At 29.0% G+C, this 19,476-nt stretch overlaps 1 protein-coding gene across 1 annotated transcript in view; it reads right to left on the bottom strand.

Annotated features, from left to right (window-relative positions):
* Drl-2 (tyrosine-protein kinase derailed 2) overlaps window positions 1-19,476 on the bottom strand; it is a 79,323-nt gene that overhangs the window by 28,933 nt on the left and 30,914 nt on the right. The window lies entirely within an intron of this gene.

Genomic DNA, 19,476 nt, shown 5'->3' on the forward strand with positions numbered 1-19,476 from the left:
GACTTTGATGATTTTAAAATATTACCCGTGTCTATATTACAAGTTAATTTTATAACTTGGCTATATACAATATTTTTAGTCTCTTGTCCTGACGTTTTGCAGTAGCACGCAATTGATCGTCAGGACGTCAGTGTTCAGCTCTACTTTCAACTTTAAGTTGATGATTGAAAATAGCACAGTTGACCTAGAAATGGCAGCCAGAATGACATGTAAAAATGTCAGGTGACTAATGTTCACCATTTGGGAAGGATTTTAGTGATAATACAGACAAACAGTGTTTTTTTCTGTTTTATGGTAATGATTATTACAGCGTACAATACATAAAACGCATGACTTTATTTTATTATTTATCTTGATAATCATCCGTGAGATGAAAAAAAATCAAAGAAAACCTAATCTGTGATTCAAACCCGGCCATTTCAGGAATTAGTCACTTACTTAAATTTCAATTGTATGTTAATAAAAACGTAAATTTTTTATGTGATACATATGTCTGCCTCATTTTAATTAAAAATTATTTTGTAAATTAAAATATTTGTTTTAATTTATACTCCACTACCAAAAATTGTTTATATGAAAATATTCTACTACATGACTTAATCTGAGTTGTTCTCTATATTTTTAAAGAATTATAAATGCCATTGCTTGGGAAATAAAAAAATAAGTTATGTTAAATGTGTTCTTTAACATAATTTTTATTTTTAATGTCATTCACAAGCTCTGATTTAGCATAAAAAAAGCATATTAAAGCTTATTATATTTCTCCTTATTTCAATAGTTAATTAAAATTCTAAATATTCTATATTTTTATAAAGTTATAAGGAATCGAAAAACACAGTTACAGATTTAATATACACATTATTTTATGTTATTACATTTTTTTGTCAAGACTATATATTTTAATTATAAAAATGATTAAGTATCAAGTTCTTTTAACAATCCAAAGAATAATTTTAATTATTTATGTTAAGCCAAGAATAATTAGATAAAAAAATTAAATATTAAACATGGAAAAAGTCCACAGGTACATAATATTTACTCGGAAGTATGAGTAATTTCTGTAATTTCAGCAATTAAAAATTGTTCTTTACTCGTTATTTGGTTTTGGCTGTTATTTATTATTACAACTAACACAATTAAGCAAAAAAAAAATGACTACGTGCGCTGTTAAAATAAATAAAAACAGATAAAATAATATGCAGCTGTGTTTTTGAAAGTATTCTATTTCAAGAAATTAAAAATTCCAAATTTTTTCTAAATTTTTATAAACAGCTTGTTAATCACTAGTTCTCGTCTAAAATTTTTTAGAAAATGTTTTGATAATGCTACATTATTTATTACAATCACTAATATGTTCTAAAAACGATTTTCGCTATAGATACTTCTTTTATATTAGAATTGTAGATAAATTTGATTATCATTAGTGAAATCAAAATTGCAGATGGATTTGCATCCTCTGTTTAAGATTATAAAAAAAGCATTTTCAGTAAGCAAAAATTTTTAAAAACATATTTCACGATATTTACAATGTAAAAAATATTATTTTACTGCACTAAAAAAATGAATCAATAATATCAAGATATCGAATAAAATTAATATGTCGGTATAATATCTAGTGACTATAATAAATAATAAAGGTACATACAATTTTGATACTTAATGCTTATTTACTATTATTACAGACAGACGTAAGTCTAATACATTTCAATGGTAATAATCAAATGACATAATAAATACACAAAAGTAATTATTAACCATGATCTAGAATTCAGTGACATCTATATTATTAATTATAAATTATTATATGTATAATAAATTATAATCAATTGGTGACACTTTGCAGCTAGGATCGGTTTTCAAAAATAAAAATTCTAGTCTGCTGCCGTGGTACGAGCCCGCGGCTTCTGGGTTTGCAGTCTAGATCTTATGGACTACGCTATTCCGACCTTATGAATTTAATCTCATATATAAGATCAATCCCAGGTCATTGCCACTAGTATGTTATTATTACAATATAAATACACAAAGACATGCCTTAATATACATATATATTCGAACTGTATTAGTGTGAGTCGTTTGAGTTGTAACTTTTTAACTCTGAGTGAATTTGTTTATTGAGGATCGCAATTTCGGGTTAAAGTGCTAATAACTGGTAATGTTAATGTAAACAGTTAAAGGTTTGTATTATATGATTTTGAAACATAATATTGTGGTTTATACAACACGTGTTAGATATACTACAATCATTTAACATATTTAGGCATATGGATGTTTTGGAATAAAAATATAATTTAATACTTCATTTAATTCTTATTTTTATGTTTGCTTGTACAATAGTATTTAACAATTTTTAATACTAAAATAAATAAAGCAATGTTTTATGTATTCCACAAATAATTAAAACAGGATTATTGTATATACATTTTGCGAAAATTTTGTTTTGAAAATTCATTTAATAAATGTTATTTTGATTCGCATATTCTGGAAAATATTTTACGCGTAATAAATAAATTACTCGCGTTATATCGAATTTTATACAAACTGTTGTTTATAATTATAATTTATATCTACATGGTTTTGTAAATGATTTTGCATTAAATATGTTAATGTAGTATAATATTAACACATATCAATAAAAATAATTATAAAACGTTCCTAAATTTATATTTGCTAATATTTTTTATTTAATTAAAAATAATTAAGATGTTGCCTGATGAACAACACAAGTATTTCTTAGGACTTAAATTATATTTTTTTTTATTTAAATATATTTTAATTACTACTTAAAAAAATCGTAATGAGCAATATATGGATTTTTGTAATATAAAATGTAGCAATTTAACATTTTAGTTAATTAAAAATATAGTTGTATTTTAATGCAGTTGACTTTCATTGTAAATATATAGAAACATTTCTATAAAATACTTTTATTAAATTCCATAAAACATTAATAGTTTGCAATTTGATTATTTAATAAAACATAAACTGTATCTCAGAATAAATCGCTTGGAACAAAGATGTTTTGCTAAATGCATAAATCTGCAAATCAAGCTACGTCATCACAGTAAATTGACCACTCACATGTCACGAGTCATGGTGCGTGGATGATGCGTAATCTCTTGCAATATTGCACTATGTACTATCATTATTATTTCACGATTTATTGTTTTAATTTCAACGTAACGAGACGTTTAAAAAAAGTCTGAAAAATTTCTCTCAAGGAATTCTCGATAAAGCGTTTCAAGACATATCCTATACATACAAACGTATCCCGAGATTGAGTGATATAAGGCATGTGAGTTGGAGTCTAGCCGAGGGGAGAAGACATTCTAAAGACGACTAACATGCAATAAATTGCAGTTTCACACTCGGTTGCTTTTCGCGATGAGTGGCTTCATCCAGACTGAGTTCAAAACGTCACGAAGCCGTGTTTTCCTTTGATTTTGTAAATAAACCGAGGGTGTGTGTCTTCCACCCGCTTCTCTGCCGTGAAAATTTTCCGACAATTTCCTAATATATTAGGCTTGACGTCCTTTGAAACCTGACGAGTAAATCAATTTATAATCTCAAATACGTATATAATAATAATGAAGACTTTGATAAATCATTGGATTCGAGATTTAAATATATACATATATAAAAATCTCACATTGCTGTCTAATTATTATTTTATTTAACCACCACCTGTACAATTTATTAGAATTATTCATTCTTACGACCATTTCGAACAAATGAAAATAAGTCTTGAAAGTTAGGCTACACATTAGGCCACAATGAAAAGGAGATCGTGACCAAACAATTGCGTTAATAATTGTAAATATTTTACGGACCACGTAAAACACATCTCTCATAAGTACTATTACAAAAGCAACTATTTATTTGGAAAGGGGACGCGTTGGACAATACGTTTTACCTTGCGCATAATACTATTGTTCTTCTACACTTGGTTACCGATCGCCGAAGGGATATGTATTTTTTAGACATAAAGCGTATTCAAAAAGAAATGCAGTTAGTCCGCAAATACCTTCAACTGCGATTCGCCAGAAGTGAATCAGCATTATAAAATATGTGGCAGCTTGTCACAGAGGCGCAGTAAAAGAAACGCCACGAAGTCACAGCAGCATAGATGATCATAAAAATACATCAGCATCACCACGGAAACATATCACGATAGACGCAGCTGATTCATAAAATCACAGCCGACAATAATACAAATCGACATGCCAGCGATGGTTGTTAAACTTCCAAGACCTGCCCATTCAACTCCACCGCCTGATAGCGGGATCTACATTTTTTTATACATGTGGTAATTTATATATGTTTATAAAATAAACTGTTGTCTAATTTGCCGGTATCTATTTTTGGCGCAAAGTCACAAAGCCCAAAATAACTATTTTATTACTAATTAATGAATTACTATCTGTAAAAAAATACTCAATTGATGGAAATAATTAAAGCATAAAATATTTTAAGGGCACGTGAAAAAAGTTAAAGAGGCGATAGATTATCACAAATAAAAAAGGTTTTGGGTGAAAATTTCATATATAAGTAAAAGTTAATGTAAACTCAATAACAGATTAATAAATTTTTAATCAAAAAAATTCACATTTTCAGGGCTTAATTTTCTTAAAATATTCTAGTTATATTTTAAACTTTATCGACAAAAAAAATGTTTTTTTTATAGTAGATATGATATAAGATAGGTATCAATTAAAAGAGTTACTAAAAATTTTTAGACTAGCATCTCTAATTAAACTAATAAATATCTCTAGACCGTATGATAAAAATAAGATTTTAGAACTCAACAAGCAAGCAAAAATTTATAGAAGTGCTATTGAAAAACTAAGTCGTAGATATGCAATTTAAAAAAAATAATACATATCAAACCTTTCACTGGAGTACATTTTTAACATTCTTAAATACTTAGTTTAGTACTTAAGAATCATAAAATTGTTACTCAAAAGTGCTTATAAATAAGATCCATATATTTGTAAAATTTAATATGACTAATTTTAATTTTAATAAAAGTCCCTTGCGGTCGTAAAGTAGGGTTTTCCCGGAAAATGACATCCCTACAATATGTGCTTCTCGTTTGATAGTCCGTGTCTCTTCGGCCTCTCTCTGGGTATATATATATATATATATATACCCATCCTTTGTGAGCCGCAAAGTCCGATATTGCTTTGATTTAAACCTGAACGGGTTCGTAAAAGAGATTCGGGGGTTTATCAAAAGCTTCTTTTTCACACCGACGGCGATATAATTTTATATTAGTCGATGCGGTTTATTTTTCACGTCATCCATCGCTGAAGGAAAAGCGATCGTTTTCAATTTTCTTTTTTTGGTTTTTCTTAAAGCTTTACCTACTAAACGGGATTTGCTGACAAATGGATTGCACTAATGGCGGCTGACAGAGTCTCCCCCTCAATCTGCTAGACGGCACACTTATTTTTATAAATTGCTATGTAATAAAAATCTTACGTAGTTTTTTATTAAATAATTTATTTTGTTATAATAAAATATTATTTTATTAATTCTTTAATGCCTTTGAATTAGTTTGAATCGTTTAGCATAAAATTTTGGGAGGCCCTGTCGCAAAATATTTCGATTGCCCCTTCTTTATTCGTCTAGGAAGTGTTGCATCGATCGAAATTAATGGTAATCAGAAAGAGAGCAAGGATCTGAAGAATAAAGTAGATCAGTTAAATTCTTTTACTGATTTGATTGGGTTTTGAAGGATGCTAATCATTTCTGTAGTTATAAAACAAACATACAAAATTGACTTGTCTGGTATAATAATTCTAGACGTATCTTTAACAAAAATATATAGTCAGCTATGACCTAACTTCAGTACGACTGACTCAATCAAACTTTTTAATTGGTTTATATACGTATATTTATATTTGTCGTCTGCACGTTCAACCCCTCGTTTTCCTATCTTTTTTCCATCATCAAAATTCCGTATTGTACCACACTCCCGACATCACACATAACAAATGGACTTTCCGTCGCCGCGCTAATAACACAGCAGTGCATTACTGCTCGGCGACTATCCAGACGATAGATGGCCGCCGAGGATAAAAGTTCGAAGAAAAAGTAAGCAAGCCAGGAAATATCATGAATAAATACGACATTAATCACATCCGCCCTTGGCTGGAAGCTGAGCAAGCACCGGCGTTAAAGTCACGCTCCATAAAGCCCCATAGAACGACCATTGTTTCTGTAGAGCGAGGTTGCGAAAAACAACACTTGCGAAACTATTAACTCTTCATTTTTCTCTTGTCGTAGACTTGCGAACGCCCTGTGAATGGAGATGCAAATTTTCGCGAGGAGGTCTTTTGTGGTCTATGGGAGAGTTTTGCGTCCGAAATAATTTAGAAACAATTTTAATGAATGTCGTCGTAGAAAAATGAAAAGAAAGAATTCGTTGAACATAAAATGGTAAGTGAAAACAACCATAGAGCGAAACGTGAGCGTTTCGCGAAATTTGAGCATTTGACTCGTTGAATATATGAATATATGAAATTTTAGAGGAAATTTAAATAGTTATATTGTTATTCAATTTTATTCGAATTCACTGTATAAAATATGTAATATATATAAAAGTAAAAAATTTAATTAAAATATTAATATAAGATTTGATTGACAAATCGCTAAATATTTAAGTAACCCATTTATGCTTTTAATCTTGCAAAATATACAACACATTGAGTGCTCATAAAATTGTTAGTACTTTGCAGCAATAACAGTTTTCTATCACCAATAAATATTTTATGGTAGTTTTACTAACGTACCACATGTAATATATTACTTTTCAGTATTTTTAAAATTTACTACAAAATAGTAAATATTATTTGAAATTCGCGTTAAAAATTACATAACTTCATTTTCTAAACATAAAATTGCAATAAACATTTATTAATAATAATGCAATAAATTACTTAAATGTTAGTTAATACATTTCAACATTAGTTAATATGTTAAGGCACGATGGTCTTAATTTATTTTAAATAAATAAATAAATATCAAATAGTTAAAAATATCTGCACAAACAAAAATCACCGGAAAATATATTAACCAATACTAATTCGGAAAAATCTGTAATGCTAGCTAGCGCTTTTTGGACTTCCTATTCACTAACAAATCAGAGATAGATAATCATGTAGTAAGCGTAGTTAATTTGCTTAAAATAACTTACTCTAAAATTACTATCACTATTTATCTAAAATTATTTAATGCGTGCTTTGCCACCAGGGCCGCGAGAGCAAACCCGGGCCCTGGAAAAACAACGATTCCGGGCCTCATGACAAAAATTGCACTTTATATGTTTTTTAACACCATAATATAATTTCTTAAATAAATAATAATAGGCACCAGTTAACGCTTTTTATGCTACAAATAAAAATATAAATTAGCCATTGTTGCAAAATATTTTAACTAGGAATTAAAAATCTACTCATAATATTTATCTAATATTTTTTTTTAATACGAAGTCGCTTTGCTTATTATAATGCATTTATTACCCTGATGAAGGACATACAAACGATTGTATGTGGAGCAAAAAAAAATTCTACAATGCATAGAAATACAAATAAAGTATGCAACGATGTACAAAATATCCTGCAATAAAAAAACTTGGGTGAAACAATCGATTTTTTTGCCAATAAGGATAGAGAAATAATATGTAAATAGATAAAAATTTATGATTCGAGAAAAATGAGGATCATTGATCTCCTCTTATTTCCCCGGTCATATACAGGGCCGCCGAGAGCGAGCCCGGGCCCTAGAAAAACAATGATTCCGGGCCTCATGACAAAAATTGCATTTTATATATTTTTAACATCGTAATATAATTTCTTTAATAAATGATAATATGCTACAAATAAATATAAAAATTAGGCATATTTTCTGAAGTCGTATTTTATGCGAAATATTTTAATTAGGCATTAAAAATTATTAAAAAATCTACTCATAATATTCATCTGCTTAGTGTTGCCATAGAGTAAATTTTCAGTCAACAATATTACGAGTTGGAATCGAATAAAGCACATCTAAACCGAATTTTGCCCAATAGGAGAGCGCAAAAAACAATTATCCCTTCTCAGAAGTCAAAAATCCACGTCAAAAGCAATAAAATCATGCCGTCGCCGTCGCAGTGGGTTCCCACTGCGACGGCGCCGAGACGATTTTATTGCTTTTGACGTGAATTTTTGCCTTCTGAGAAGTAATAATTGTTTTTGCGCCCTCCTATTGACCAAAATTCGGTTTGAATATACTTTGATGAGCCCTCTTATATTAGAAGTCTATAGTAATATCGGTAAGGATAGCTTTAATATTTTTAAAACATGGTGTAATATCGAAATGCAGAGAAACTATGGAGCAATATGTGAGATACGATGTCTGCATGTATTTATTCTTCCTGAGAGATGAGTTGGCTTAGTTTGTATTTTGGACTTGACATAATAAAAGTTCTAAAACTATAATTAGTTCAAGAACTTTCATTAAGTTAGGTTTGGGTTTGAACAGCAAATGGACGTTTCGCAACTGTCAAATTGAGCTGCATATTAATTAAATTATATTTTTGCTAGTAGAAATACATATCTACTGATGAAAATGTATTTGGACTTTAATAGTGAAAATATAACTTTACCAAAAAATACACGTACAAAACTTTAATAATTATTTTAATAAATGGAAATTAAAAATAAACCAAAAGAAAATTCAAGCAATGATTTTTACAACACGCAGACAACCTGTGTTTCTAGTTCTTATACAAGAAAACTGCATTAAATTGAGTGCGACAGTCAAATATCTGGATATACACAGTCTCCAAGCTTAAAAAAAGTTCAAATGAAAGTTTTATGGCCGCAATGGCAGCAAGCCATTGCGGCCATAAAACCAATTTTTAACAAAAAACATTTTTTACTTACATTTAAAAATTTTATAGTCTATTTATACTAGCAATAATTAAATAACATTGCCATAATCATACGAAAAATATCTAGATTTACTAACTACGATAAGATTAAACATAAATTTAAATAATAAAAATGCCCCATTTCATGTACAAAAAAAATAGTACGATAGATATTTTAAAATATAAATCAAAACGCAATTGACTTATAAAATAATTCGTCTAATTAGTACCTAGATTTTCGCAAGACTTCGCACCTCATCGATCGGACGCTAAAGCAGACAAGTACCCGTGAAGCAAATTCGCAAGCTGCTTAACGAGCAGCTTTAAGCTTCGCCACCGTATCACAAAAGCTTTTTGCGATATCTTGTTGCACAAAGTAATAAGGAATGAACTGCAACACGAAGGGGCCAAAGCGAAATCGCAACATGACGTCACCTTATTACTGTGTGCCCTAACGATGCAGGCGAATCTCATCACGGTTGTCCTTCTACGTCAATTTCCACAATACATACCCATAAATACTATATAAATACCCCCCTTGCTGGTGCGTACATCCCATCTATATACAATTTATGTTTCCCTCGTTTAATTATCACAGCGCCGGCAGCAAATTTCGATGGACTGTGGATGTGTCTATGTATACAAATTGGATATGCACACCTATGTATACAAACACAATATAACGATTATTAGTTGGCTGTGTTGAAATATTTGTTTACACCTTCGCGAGCAAATCGCGCATATAATATATATATATATATATATATATATATATATATATATATATATATATATATATATATATATATATATATATATATATATATATATATATATATATATATATATATTAAATTAATAGAATCATGTGATGTCTTTTAAAACAATTATCATTCTAATAAGGTTTAGTTTTTTGGACGTGGCGTTGCAAGGGATGTAATTTAAGAGTAATCTCCGCGACGAGAAGACAAAGGGAGATCTGTTTAAATAACGACCTAAATTATTTTTTTTATCAAGGGGTGGTGGTGGCATCAAAAGAATTTCAGACGATGAAAACGACATTTTTCAAGCGAAGAATTTCAAGGAAGTTTTCGTCGATTTAAAATGTCGGTGCGTAAAGCGAAGGCTTTTAATTAAAATCGTTCCCTCGCTTCTAATCGGTATCGGGTGGTAGAGCCTCTAAATAATGCACAATAAAATATATAACGATTAAGAAATGCAATATAAATAATTTATTAAAAATAAAATTATATTTTTGAAAGATTACAACACCAGATTAAATATTTTTAATCCAATTAGGGATAAAAAAGGTTAGGACCCGTCTTATTAATAATTATTAATTTTTTGAAAAAGTATACTAATTAAAAATTTAATTATATTATACAAAATAAGAAGTAAGTCAGTTACGGAAAATTAAAAAACTCATTTAAGTTAATTATATTGATCTGAGCTTATCGAAGGATTATTCCCCTTTCAATGGAATTTGTCAATAATCTCTATAATAAAGTCTTAAGGTTCTGCATCTCTGTCTATTTGTGTGTTTTCTTAAGCTTTACAATATGATGTAAGGCGGATTATTCTAATTTTATTAAAAATTCAAAATAAAATTGAAGCCCTATATATATAATTAGTTAGAGTTGCATTTAACTAGATTTATTAAATACAGGGTAAATAGCATCATATTGGAATAAAATTCCACCGTACATATTTAATTTCCGTATAAGATAGAAAAGCAACACTGAGTCAATCTGCAAGATGTCGGGTCGGAGTACTCAGATTTAGTTAACAATTATTAAAAAATAGAGTTAAAACAGTTTACATTTATCTGATTGTATTTCATAATTAGACTTGATACAAATTAGTAATATATATTAATAGTATAAGTCATAGGTCAGAAAGAAAGAATTTTTTTATGCAAATTTATCATATATTTTCTTATTTTATCAATTCAAATCTAATATGAATTTTATATCACAGTACCTCTAATAATAAGCTTTATTTATAAAAATAAGGTTAAAGTTTTTTTTCAGATAACATTTCATTAAACTGGGACTCGAAATTCGTAACTTCATATCGTATACATTTACTGCAAATCGTTATTTATAAATGCTGATTTTAAATTGTGATTTAATGTACTATTGACATAGGTTCTGACAAATATAAAAATAAATCCTCAAAGATACTTTTTCATTTATATATTTACGTAATTCCGCATAAGTAAGAAATAACTCTTTCTGTGACAACAATTTGACACAATAAAATTAAAATTTGTAATAAATACACATAAAATATTTAATATTAAATCCTAAAAGAATAAATCAGAAAAATAAGAAGCATGTTAAATAAAATAAAATTATGTAGTGATATGATATATGTATCATATATTAATTTAATTTTATTTGATTAAAGTTGCATGAATTTATTAAAAAAATATTTTTTAATTTCTCTGCAATTATTACTAATTGATTTTGGTAAATTTTTAAAGGTTTTAAATGCAAAATATTTTAAAGAATTTTTGCCGAACTTTAAACATCCTAATTTACTATATTCCTCATCTAAAATACACATTTCTGTCAAGTAAAGATTCTCCATTGTAAAGTAGAATGTAATTTTTTAAATTGAAATGTATTTTGCACTTACATCAACATTTGAATACCTCCAAGAATGTTTATATATTGTTACTATTTTTATCTAGCTCTTATATTATACAAAATAATGCCTATTTTTTAAAGTGAATTTGATATAATTTAACATAGACTTAGCTAGGGCGTTGAAAATCGTTAAAATTTAGGTAGCACTAAATAAAGCATAAGAAAATATTTTGCAATCACTTGCTATTAAATTGCCTATTGATGTTACCCATCACTTGCTATTAAATTGCCTATTGATGTGCCCAAAACTTCCAGCAACTATTCTCACTGACTATACAAAATAATTGCTATTCTAAAGTACATTTGTTATAATTTAACATAAATTTAGCTAGGGCGTTGAGAGTCGTTAAAGTTTAGGTAGCACAGGATAAAGATTACGAAAATCTTTCGCAATAATTTGCTATTAAATTGCCTATTGATGTTACTCACAATGTGCTCAAAACTTCTAGTAAGTATTCTCACAGAAAGCCTAAAAAACATAAGACTTTAAAAGATTTTAAAATCGGTAAATGGCTTTATGTTATAAGTTAATAACTAACTTTAGTTACAAACTCATTTTCCTTAATTTATTTTCGCGAAAATCATGTGTGCTGTGATAAAAAAGCTTATTATGAATATCGTGTCAAATGTCATTTTTTTATTCTTTTAACACAGAGATAACATCATCGCACAATAATTATAATGCTTTGTAATTTATTTTGATAAACTTCAATATGCTTTAAAAATACGATATAAACACAGGTTAAAAAATGAGTACAAAATATCACAAAAAAGTTACACGGCGCATTAAATACGCTGTAAAATTATTACTGTGTATCGTCACAGCAGAATGCAAAGCAATAGGAACACCACATACGGTCATATCTCACAACTTCCGTTCCATTAGAGCGTATACATTGAATTTTGAAGAATTTAAAAATGAAATATAATTCCAGCTCGTGGGCCGTACTTTGCTTATTTAGTCATGCTTTTATAAGTATACATTAAAAAATCAAGTTTTATAATGTATACTTATAAAAATAGAGATTAGTATAATTCCCATTCTGATTTACCACATTTATTTCTTTGATATTTATGATATTGTTTATGAATTTTTAATATTTAATATGTCAAACTTATCCCGAATTTAAATAATCATCGCGATATTTATCCGCGAGATTAGAAAAATCAAAGAAAACCGAATCTTTTATGATTGATCGAAATGTAAATTATATAATAATTACTATTTCTGATATTCCAGACACAATATATTGCAAAACACTAAGACCCATATAGGATTCAAACTTAGATATCTTAAATGAGAGTCACTAACTTATATTAATGGTCGAACTCGAAGGCTGCGGGTTCGAGTCACGGCAGCAGACTCTTAAAAAATCCTTATTATTAAAAACTAACATCTGTTGATTATATATTATAATACATACATTCATTTATAATTAAATAAATATAAATATCACTGATTCCCAGATTTTAATATTTAATTACTTGCATGTATTCCTTATGTCTGATTGACTTAGCCTGTTTGTATAGATTTACCTCATTGTAACGCATTGGGCTTACGACAATGCACGAAAAATCGTATTAAACGCATCTGTTATTTGTACCGCATCATTTGTGCGAATCATTGTACCGCAAATAAATTATCAAAGTGACTCCGCGCTCCGCATAACAAAAGAGAGCATCCTTGACATCTAATTACAAACTTTATTTTTGCTTAAATTACTTTCACATTAATTTTAAATAGGCTTACCATATTTATGAAACTTTAAACCAGCTAAAAAAAGGTTATTTTGGAAATTTTAAATTTTAGGATGGTGAGATTTGCTAAGTTGGAATGTTAATGAGAGCTAAAAGATAAGGTGATTATGAGAAGTGTAAACTTTATAAAAAATCAAGACAAACTGAATGCTTTTTCAAAGTCGGTTAAGACAACGATGACCTGGATTTTAGTATCAAATGGCTTTATGTAAAAGAGGTGAGTAGTCGTGAAACGACGCTAACGAAAACCGCTTTGCTAGTTCACTATAGCCAACAAAAAAAAAAAAAAGTTTTTTCTAGACGACTTATCACTGAATTAGGATGACTTTTATAACATTGCCAGATACATACAAATTGTTAAAAAAAAAAAAAAAATAAAAAAAAGCCAGTTCTATGATTATAAAAAAGACAAAGAAAGTAACATATATTATACAACATTTTAAACATTTTTTAGCTCTTTACTTTTTAGATATATTTAACAATAGCTGTCAATTTGAAACACGATTAATCAGGCTGGCTGAAATATTAGGAAGATCTATTTTTAGGAGTTGGTTTAATTTTTGTCAAAATGATATAATATTTTCCTTACTCTTAAACTGTATTTATAATTAGATATCAACTTTAGTCATTTATTTTTGTGCGTATTTGTCAGTTATTGAGATACAACTGTTATTTTCTCAATATAATAATATTCCAAAGACTACATTCATTGTTAATGAGTTATAAAGCTCATACACTGTTGATTATCTTAGTTGCTGACTATTAAAATTAATGTGAAGGTAGATAATTATAAGAAGTGTCTCAAAAATAGATATTAAATTGCATTATAAGTTTTGTAAAGTTATACAAGAACCCACAAGTCTTTATCATTAAATTTATTATATTTACAACACTAAAACGGTGCAAATTGGGTCCCAAAACTTTTCCCAGCCCCAGTATACTTGTATGTACATACCAGTATGTATTGCATTGGAGGTTTGCTTTCTCGTTATGGTCAAGGGTTCGCACTAAATTGAAAAGGCAGTGAACCGAACCTAAACCCATTCGATCTATCCCAAGAACAAATTCCAAGTGTGTATTTATTCGTTTGGCGTATTTCTAATTAAATGGTACATCTTTATTTGCAAGAAAAAATAAACAACAACACAGCTTTGAATTCCGCGTATTTTTAAATTATATTTGTTTTGGGAGTTTTTATGATTAATGCGAGTTTTTAACGTATTTCAGACGAGTTGAATAGCAAAGTCAGGGGTTGGAAACACGTCGGGGACAGAGAGCCACCGGGGACCCTATCAAACCCCAATTGTCATGCCAAATTGAAAAGTTAAATTTTCAATTTCGCCTCTTTCGCGAGGGTTTAGTTTCACAACCCTCTTTTGTCTCGCGCGGCATCCCTTAACACGGACTTGTCAAAGGTATTGGCAATTTCATTGCAAGAGAGGTGCATGGTGATCCACCACTCTACAAAAGCAAATATACCCCCTTGCAAGAAAAATTTCACGAGACGCTTCCGCCCACAGTTCTAGACTTTACTTTTACTTATCTTATGAAAACAGGAATAATAAAAGTTTTACGGATATCTTTCAATCCCGTTCGGTGGTTTTCGCAATTTCCATTACGAATGTTTGAACAATGAATCTTTTTCGTTCGGTTGTCGTAATAATAACTTTGCCGTTCCACAGAATTAATTGCAAATAAACTTGTGTCAAACTGAGCTATCTCTTATAAAATTAAACTACATATAGTAATGCGACAGTCACATTTATCGGTAAATTTTTTTAATGCTTTTCAAAATTTATTTGGATGATTTTTACATTTATTATACAATTATAGTATAAACTTGATTATTCTGTCAATGTTTTTAATCATTATTAGGATTTTTTAAAGATACAAAATCTAGACTTCGAACCAGAATTATAAATTCAATTATAAAAAAATATTAAAATATATGAAGCAATCACTAATCAAAATGGATATTAAATAGTATTAAAACTATGAATTACTAGTTAGGTATAAATTAAATATTTTTTAATCCATATTAAAGATTTGTAAATTTGGTCACCTTTTATTACAATAAAGATGTATACATACAAGAGGGATGTCTTGAACCATTAATCTACGAGGCCTCTTCAAATGGAAGAGCAAATATCATTACTTTGTGTCCACACCCCTCGTCGGCTTATTGTGTGCCTCGTGTGGCGACCGCTGCTACAGGAAATCGATTATGTCACTCCAGCGGGTAGTTTCCCATTATGATTGAATTGGAAAATGTCTACTCGCTTAAGGACATGTCTAGAGCAACGCCTTCTTGCTTCCTGAACCTCTCCACTGTCTTCCATATAACTTATCGTCTGTTTGCATCGTGGAAGTGACGTTACGAGGAAGCAATACCATGTGTGCTGACAGTAAAGGCGTCGATATCAGTTTGACACTTTGTTTTTACAATACAGCAGACACTCGCATTTAATTTATATAGAAAAAAATATTCTATTCCAAACTACGTAGCAAAAATAATAACACTACAATAAAAAAAAATTACATTTAAAATTTAACCCAAATTAATTAATTAGTTTAACTGTTTTTATTTTAAAAATTAAAGCGCACGTAATTTCAGTTTACATCTAATGATTATATTGTATAGAATATACTGTTTTTCAACTATTTAATTGCATAGCAAAAAATTATGTTTTCAGAACCATTTTCAATGCATCAAATGTGAGTCGTTTAAAATATTATAGGCGAACTCAAAAAAGTGCCATTTACTTATTTCTAAGTAATAATATTTTTCAAACCTCAAAACACATGGCAACCGTTCTAAGAAAATGATAATATAATTCTTGGAAAGTAAATTATTAACGCCCTTCTGATTTTTTTGAAAGCACTTTGAAACGATTTTTCGAGAGAGATAAGAAATCATAATAAGATTTAAAAATATGTGCTTTCCGTCTTGAATCACGCGCCAGGGATAGTGACATTTATTGAGTCATGCTAGGGCATTGCACTTCACGCCGAAATAAATCCTCGACTCGCTCTCGTCCTTGGCCTGACGTCTCCATCGTGGTCTCCCATGATCGCACCCTCTCCTTAGAGCAGCGGTTTCCAACCACTTAGCAGCACAACCACAGCAGCGCCAAAACTTTTTATTAAAAAAATAACTTTCATACCATAATATTTACAAATAAATAAAACTTCATATCGTAACGTAACAGTAAATATTCAGTGAATGAATGTTTATTTTTCTTACATTTTTATACAACAGTGCGCTCCCATGCTATCTGGACCGACTGTATGCTTCACAGAGCAGCTCTAGTGTCAATCAAAAAATATGTGCGAAGAACTGAACAACATTTTTACAAAAGTTATAAAAATTATAAACTACTTTGAGAGCTAAACTGTGTTTTGATATGGAAGCTAATTATAACTCACTACTGTATTATTGTGAAGTTCTCGTGCAAAAGTGATTCAAAGAGTATTTGAACTCCAAAAAAATAGCAACATTTCTCGAAGAAAACCATCATGAAGAAGCACATTTTATTGTTAAACTTGCATATTTGGTTGAAATTTTCGGAAAATTGAGCGGTTTAAATAAATCAATAGAGGGCGAAGTAAAAGCTTACATTAAAAAGATGAAGTCATGGAAATAAAATTTACAAAATAATCCACATTTTTCAGTTTCTAAATATTTCTGGGTCACAGCCAATATTGATGCCAGTAAAAATCTTTTTATTGAATACTTGGATGGTTTAGTGCTGCATTTTTATTTTTTTTCAAAGACCTTGCTTTTTCAAAGTTTTTGTGGATTGTCAATAATTAAGAAGTAAAATTTGAGCTGACAATCATTAAAAAAGAAAAATTGATAGAATTATCATGCAATAGTCAATTTAGAGTCTCAAAATGAATCCACAATTCAATTTTGAATGAATCTTTGTGGAGATTTTTTCGGCATTAGCTGCAATGAAAACCAAATATCAAATAAGGTTTATAGCCGGAAAAGAGTTACGAGAGGCACTCTCCACATTGCCCCCAAGATTTGATACACTTTGTGTCAATAAACAACAACAACTTTGACATTAAATTTTGATGCGAATTGGTTTAAATGATTAATAAGAATTTAATATAAAAATAAATATACATGTGTGTATGTGAATACTTTTTTAATTGCAGTTTTCCTATTTTTTCATTGTAATAAAGTTTTTATTATTTAAAACATGTCTATATTACTATATCTATTAAAAAAAAGGGTAGGGAGGCACGGAAAAAAATTCGGGGAGGCGTTTGAAACCGCTGCCTTAGAATATCACGCATGAGAATGCGCCTCCTCGTTTTGAAGATAACACTAGATGCAACCCGCTGAGAACAGCCTTTAGATGGCGCGTCGCCAAGGGTCTGCGCCTCAATACAAATATAATTTAAAACCGTGTCATTAGTGGCGAACTAAATTGTTTCTTTGCAAATATAGTTATAATAGCAGTTTATAAAAAAAATATTTTAAATTGCGTCCGATCTACCAACATTTTCACAATATCTTAGATTTTAGAATGTATCTCTAAAGACTATTAAATAATAAATAATCTTACACTGCGGTTAGATTACACCGGATAAATATGAATAATTAACCGAAATTCCCTTTGCCTAATTGCCATTAATATTATCTACGCTTCATTTAGTCAAATAACTAAGTAATTTATATGCCCCGATAAAAACACATTTTTTATACATTCTTATTCTCGTAGAAGGATATTGTATAATAAAACCACTAGTAACACTAATATGAAATTTCTAATGCTTATTTAATAGCAAGTCAAGCACTACTTAGACGGATAATAACAACTAATAAAGAAGAAATAATTTTATTGTGTACAGTAGAGATGCAACTTAAGTTCGGTAGTGTTTTTCTTCTAAAGACTAATAATTGTAACTTCAAGCACATAGTTAATGCTGAACATGTTAAAGTAACATGGGAATACAAAATTCATTATGAAGCAATTAAATCCCATTGGGGTAATTTGATTTGTATTTAATGGATCATCAGGTAGAACAAAAAAATACTATTTTCATTGATTGCTGACAAGAGAAAGCTAGTCAAATTAATGCAAATATTCTAAAAATTATTGAGATACAAATGAGACTTTATTTTACCACAATGAACACAAAATCTATTAAGAATACTATTTTTTTTTAATAATATGCATTGAACCATTACTTAATTAAAAAGCTTATTTACGTGTAGAAAATACATCAAAACTCTTGGATAAATTTAAGTTAAAAACATTTTTATTAAAAGTGCTTATTAAAAAATGCATTTCAATGACCTGGACTTGTTCTTGTGGTGTTGCGTATAAAACGTGATTAATTTAGATACAGATTAAAACTGTATTAGAGGGGTGATATGTTCTATGACTAACATCAAAACATTTTGTATTGGAAGACAGGTTTTATGACTAATGCATGCTAAATCATCGTAAGGGTAGAATAATTATAACCAGACATTAGCAAAATAAACCAACAAGTAAGAAATGAGTCAACCTAAAATTATTCGTATAATATATTAAAAGTACATAAAAGCTTGTTTCTAAAGGTTGACAAACTTTAGAAAAATAATTTATTTGCAACATAATACATTCTGAAAGCACTATTCTTAAACTGAATATTTATTAACTAAATATGACGCGTAAGAATAGTATTGTTGTACATTAATATTTTGTTGTTTTTTAAGACATTTTACTTAGAAATTGCAATTTTATTTAAAGAAAACTTTGCTATTAAATCGGCTAATTAGTGTGACGATTTTTGTTAGGATATTGTAGAAATGTTAAATAACATAGGACCAGCTTTCTAACTTCAATCGTGTATTAGTAATAATGATGTAATTATAATCACAGATTACACAATATTTTCCTACGTTCTAATCTCGCTGATAAATAATTAAAATATAATTGAACTAGATCGCGCATAGTTATATATATATTTTTCTTGTGAGCTGAGAATATTATGAAGCAACAAATTAAATAGTTCGAATTTAAATCAACTTTGGGGTCAGAATAAATATCAAATGGTTAGAATGAGAATAGCATACGGTCTAAATAAATATGAATTAAAATAATGAATGGGAATAATTATATTATTCAGGGTCAGGATAAATATCAAAAA

The sequence above is a fragment of the Plectrocnemia conspersa genome, unplaced genomic scaffold (assembly GCF_051122295.1).
Source record: "Plectrocnemia conspersa isolate PC_06_02 unplaced genomic scaffold, ASM5112229v1 ptg000012l, whole genome shotgun sequence".
Lineage (NCBI taxonomy): Eukaryota > Metazoa > Arthropoda > Insecta > Trichoptera > Polycentropodidae > Plectrocnemia > Plectrocnemia conspersa.